General features: G+C 48.7%; 1 pseudogene; it reads left to right on the top strand.

Moving 5' to 3' along the window:
• Positions 1-5,112, top strand: part of LOC147124840 (uncharacterized) — a 107,326-nt pseudogene extending 102,214 nt beyond the window's left edge.
• The last annotated feature ends 1,363 nt before the right edge of the window (positions 5,113-6,475 follow it).

Below are 6,475 nucleotides of genomic sequence, written 5' to 3' on the forward strand. Positions count from 1 at the left end.
ACCAGATCCAATCCAGGAGGAAACCAGACACAATCCAGGAGGAAACCAGACCCAATCCAGGAAGAAACCTGTCCCAATCCAGGAGGAAACCAGACCCAATCCAGGAGGAAACCAGACCCAATCCATGAGGAAACCAGACCCAATCCATGAGGAAACCAGACCCAATCCAGGAGGAAACCTAACCCAATCCAGGAGGAAACCAGACCCAATCCAGGAGGAAACCAGACCCAATCCAGAAGGAAACCAGACCCAATCCAGTAGGAAATCAGTCCCAATCCAGGAGGAAATGAGACCCAATCCAGGAAGAAACCTGATCCAATCCAGGAGGAAACCAGACCCAATCCAGGAGGAATCCAGACCCAATCCAGGAGGAAACCAGACCCAATCCAGAAGGAAACCAGACCCAATCCAGTAGGTAACCAGACCCAATCCAGGAGGAAACCTGACCCAATCCAGGAGGAAACCAGACCCAATCCAGGAGGAATCCAGACCCAATCCAGGAGGAAACCAGACCCAATCCAGGAGGAAACCAGACCCAATCCAGGAGCAAACCAGACCCAATCCAGGAGGAAACCAGACCCAATCCAGGAGGAAACCTGACCCAATCCAGGATGAAACCAGACCCAATCCAGGAGGAAACCAGATCCAATCCAGGAGGAAACCAGACCCAATCCAGGAGGAAACCTGATCCAATCCAGGAGGAAACCAGACCCAATCCAGGAGGAAAACTGATCCAATCCAGGAGAAATCCAGACCCAATCCATGAGGAAACCAGACCCAATCCAGGAGGAAACCAGACCCAATCCATGAGGAACCCGACCCAATCCAGGAGGAAACCTGACCCAATCCAGGAGGAAACCAGACCCAATCCAGGAGCAAACCTGACCCAATCCAGACCCAATCCAGTAGCAAACCTGACCCAATCCAGGAGTAAACCAGACCCAATCCAGGAGGAAGCCAGACCCAATCCAGGAGGAAACCTGTTCCAATCCAGGAGAAGTCCAGACCTAAATCTCAAAGGAAACCAGACCTAATTTGGAAGGAATACTGATGTTGGGCTTTTCAAGATGCCTATTTTTTATTCATATCTGGCTTTGCATTTGCAGTGCTGAACCTGTATTTTGGCGGGAAGACTGAGAATGAATTGCCACTTTTGCTGTTGAATATTAAAATAGTCACATCCACAAGACTTCAAATAAATTTCTAATTATTCATTAAAAACAGCCTAACTGATAAGTTTCATTCTATATATATTTAGGCACAATTAGATGGGATGTGTAATGCTACTGGAATATTGCCTTAAAATAACTGCATCATTCAAATATAATTGGCCATGTAATCATTCAGTCCACACTATTTATGCCAGGATGCTAGTGGGAGAAATTGCCTAACGTGTAGAAAAATTAAGAAGTCACACAACACCAGGTTATAGTCCAACAGTTTTATTTGAAATCACAAGTTTTCTGAGTGCTGCTCCTTTGTCAGGTGAAGTGGAGAGATGCATAAAGACACAGCTTATATAGTCAGAGAATAATGCCAGATGATTACAGGTAATCTTTCTAACTGCCATTTATCACACCTCGGCAGAGAGATAATCACAGCAATCAAAGGTGTGAATGGTGTCCAATCAGGTCAGTCAGGAAAATATTACATCAAAAAACAACGAGGTGGGGTCACAAGGGGTCAAATGTTGCAGATGCTGGGGTCTGTATGAAAATCAGAAAAAAAAACATTTTTTTTGCTGGAAATCACAGCAGGTCCGGCCGCATCTGTGTAGAGAGAACAAGCCAATGATGACTCGAGTCTGGATGATCCTACGTCAGGTGGGGTTACATGTAGTGTGACATGAACCTAAGATCCCGGTTGAGGCTGTCCTCATGAGTGCGGAACTTGACTACACGATAACATCAACAAGTTCCATCCTACCATCAAACTCACCATGGACTACTCCTCAGAATCATTTCATTCTTGGACACACGAATCTCCATCAAAGACAGACACCTCAGTACTTCAATAGACCGCAAGCCCACGGACAACCTCAGGATGCTCCACTTCTCCAGCTTCCACCCTAACCACGATAAAGAAGCCATCCCCTATGGACAAGCCCTGCGAATACACAGGATGTGCTCAGACAAGGAGGAATGCAATGGACACCTACAGACGTTGAAAGACGCCCTTGTAAGAATGGGATATGATGCTTGACTCGTCGATCGACAGTTCCGACGGGCCACAGCAAAAAATCACATAGACCTCCTCAGAAGACAAACACGGGACACAACCAACGGAGTACCCTTCTTCGTCCAGTATTTCCCCGGAGCGGAGAAACTACGCCATGTTCTTCGCAACCTTCAACATGTCATCGATGACGACGAACACCTCGCTAAGGCCATCCCCACGCCTCCACTACTCACCTTCAAAGAGCCGCCTAACCTCAAACAGACCATCGTTCGCAGCAAATTACCCAGCTTTCAGGAGAACAGCGACCACGACACCACACAACACTGCCACGGCAACCTCTGCAAGACATGCCAGATCATCAACACAGATACCATCATCACACGTGAGGACACCACCCACCACATACATGGTACATACTCATGTGACTCGGCCAACGTTGTCTACCTCATACGTTGCAGGAAAGGATGCCCCGGAGCATGGTACATCGGCGAGACCATGCAGACACTGCGACAACGGATGAACGGACACCACGCAACAATCGCCAGGCAGGAGTGTTCCCTCCCAGTCGGGGAACTCTTCAGCAGTCAAGGACATTCAGCCTCCGATCTTTGGGTAAGCATTCTCCAAGGCGGCCTTCGAGACACACGAAACGCAAAATCGTAGAGCAGAAACTGATAGCCAAGTTCCGCACTCGTGAGGACGGCCTCAACCGGGATCTTGGGCTCATGTCACGCTACATGTAACCCCACCTGACATAGGGTCATCCAGACTCGAGTCGTCATTGGCTTGTTCTCTCTACACAGATGCGGCTGGACCTGCAGTGATTTCCAGCAAAAAAAAGTTTTTTTGTTTTTTGTTTTTCATACAGACCCCAGCATCTGCAACATTTGACCCCTTGTGACCCCACCTCATTGTTCTTTGATGTAATGTTTTCCTGACTGACCTGTTTGGATACCATTCACACCTTTGATTGCTGTGATTATTTCTCTGCCAATGTGTGATAACTGGCAGTTAGAAAGATTACCTGTAATCATCTGGCATTATTCTCTGACTATATAAGCTGTGTCTTTATGCATCTCTCCACTTCACCTGATGAAGGAGCAGCGCTCAGAAAGCTTGTGATTTCAAATAAAACTGTTGGACTATAATCTGGTGTTGTGTGACTTCTTACATTTGTCCACCCCAGTCGAACACAGGCATGTCCACACCATGGCTACTATCGACAACACAAACTGCCAGCTCAAAGTGGAGAGGATCTCCAAGAAGATCGCGCATATCAACACAGACATCAAGTTTCTACAGAGATGCAAGAAAGCAGACAAGATCCCAAAAGGACTACATATCATGAACCCACTCAAGTCGACCTACAACACAGACTATGCTGAGAGACTCTGCCATCGTACCTCTCGCACACTCCTCAACCATCTCGTACACCAGCTCTACAGCAGATGCCGCAACCTCGAAACCGAGATAGTGTCCATGTTCTCAGCCTGTGCTCAGGACACAGCAGACCAGCTACGAGACACTGCCAAACAGACAAGGCAACTGAACTAAACTGCCTACATGCACACCAAGAAAAGGAAGCTTGAGGAACTCAGCATCACCACCAGCAGCAACCAAGCCTCCCCCGGTACCACGGTTGAAACCACAGGGAGGTCCATCGTCAACTTGTCCGACCACACCCTTCAACCAGACGAAATTTAAGTTCTCAGCGGAGGGCTCAATTTCTGCCTCACCACCAAAATGGACCTCAACAGTCTCACGGCAGACACAGAGGAATTCATCAGGAGAATGAGGCTCCGGGAATTTTTCCACAAATCCCAAGATGTCAGCAGCGAATCCAATGAGACAACCAATGATCCGGAACAGCAGACAGAGGGATCTGCAGTGCAGCAACCGAAGAAGAAAGAGTCAAATTGGACCCCTCCGGAGGGTCGCTGCCCTAAGCTTGACATGTATGCTCAAGCTGTCAGGAGATGCATCAACGTCAGATTCATCAGCCGCACTCACAAGACAGTCCAGAATATCACCCGAGCACAACGCAATGCCATCCACGCTCTCAAGACCAACCGCAACATCGTCATCAAACCAGTAGACAAAGGAGGAGCCATCGTCATACAGAATAGAACGGACTATTGCAAAGAAGCATACCGACAACTGGACAACCAGGAACACTACAGACAGTTACCCGCAGATCCGACCAAAGAACACACCCACCAACTCAACAGACTGATCAAGCCCTTTGATCCAGAACTTCAAAGCATCCTACGCGCACTCATCCCACGTACTCCCCGCGTGGGAGACTTCTACTGCCTCCCAAAGATACACAAAGCCAACACACCCGGACGTCCTATCGTATCAGGCAACGGAACCCTGTGTGAGAACCTCTCTGGATACGTCGAGGGCATCCTGAAACCCATCGTACAGGGAACCCCCAGCTTCTGTCGTGACACTACAGATTTCTTACAGATACTCAGCACCCATGGACCAGTTGAACCAGGAACACTCCTCGCCACAATGGACGTCTCGGCACTCTACACCAGTATCCCCCACGATGACGGCATCGCTGCAACAGCCTCAGTACTCAACACCAACAACAGCCAATCTCCAGATGCCATCCTACAACTTATCCGCTTCATCCTTGACCACAATGTCTTCACCTTCGACAACCAGTTCTTTACCCAAACACACGGAGCAGCCATGGGGACCAAATTTGCACCCAAATACGCCAATATCTTCATGCACAAGTTCGAGCAAGACTTCTTCGCTGCACAGGACCTTCAACCAATGCTATACATCGATGACATTTTCTTCCTATGGACCCATGGCGAAGAATCACTGAAAAGACTACACGATAACATCAACAAGTTCCATCCCACCATCAAACTCACCATGGACTACTCCTCAGAATCGGTTTCATTCTTGGACACACGAATCTCCATCAAAGACGGACACCTCAGTACTTTACTCTACCGCAAGCCCACGGACAACCTCAGGATGCTCCACTTCTCCAGCTTCGACCCTAACCATGTTAAAGAAGCCATCCCCTATGGACAAGCCCTGCGAATACACAGGATCCGCTCAGACGAGGAGGAACGCGATGGACACCTACAGACGCTAAAAGACGCCCTCGTAAGAATGGGATATGATGCTCGACTCATCGATCGACAGTTCCGATGGGCCACAGCAAAAAATCACATAGACCTCCTCAGAAGGCAAACACGGGACACAACCAACGGAGTACCCTTCGTCGTACATTACTTCCCCGGAGCGGAGAAACTACGCCATGTTCTTCGCAGCCTTCAACATGTCATCGATGATGACGAACACCTCGCTAAGGCCATCCCCACGCCTCCACTACTCGCTTTCAAAGAGCCGTCTAACCTCAAACTGACCATCGTTCGCAGCAAATTACCCAGCTTTCAGGAGAACAGCGACCACGACACCACACAACCCTGCCACGGCAACCTCTGCAAGACATGCCAGATCATCAACACAGATACCATCATCACACGTGAGGACACCACCCACCAGGTACATGGTACATACTCATGTGACTCGGCCAACGTTGTCTACCTCATACGTTGCAGGAAAGGATGCCCCGGAGCATGGTACATCGGCGAGACCATGCAGACACTGCGACAACGGATGAACGGACACCGCGCAACAATCGCCAGGCAGGAGTGTTCCCTCCCAGTCGGGGAACACTTCAGCAGTCAAGGACATTCAGCCTCCGATCTTCGGGTAAGCATTCTCCAAGGCGGCCTTCGAGACACACGAAACCCAAAATCGTAGAGCAGAAATTGATAGCCAAGTTCCGCACTCGTGAGGACGGCCTCAACCGGGATCTTGGCTTCATGTCACGCTACATGTAACCCCACCTGACATAGGGTCATCCAGACTCGAGTCGTCATTGGCTTGTTCTCTCTACACAGATGCGGCCGGACCTGCTGTGATTTCCAGCAAAAAAAAGTTTGTTTGTTTTTTGATTTTCATACAGACCCCAGCATCTGCAACATTTGACCCCTTGTGACCCCACCTCATTGTTCTTTGATGCAATGTTTTCCTGACTGACCTGTTTGGACACCATTCACACCTTTGATTGCTGTGATTATCTCTCTGCCAAGGTGTGATAAATGGCAGTTAGAAAGATTACCTGTAATGATCTGGCATTATTCTCTGACTATATAAGGTGTGTCTTTATGCATCTCTCCACTTCACCTGACGAAGGAGCAGTGCTCAGAAAGCTTGTGATTTCAAATAAAACTGTTGGACTATAACCTGGTGTTGTGTGACT

Source organism: Somniosus microcephalus, chromosome 1 (assembly GCF_052327205.1).
Source record: "Somniosus microcephalus isolate GS21.2 chromosome 1, FLI_Smic_1.0, whole genome shotgun sequence".
NCBI classification, from domain to species: Eukaryota; Metazoa; Chordata; class Chondrichthyes; order Squaliformes; family Somniosidae; genus Somniosus; species Somniosus microcephalus.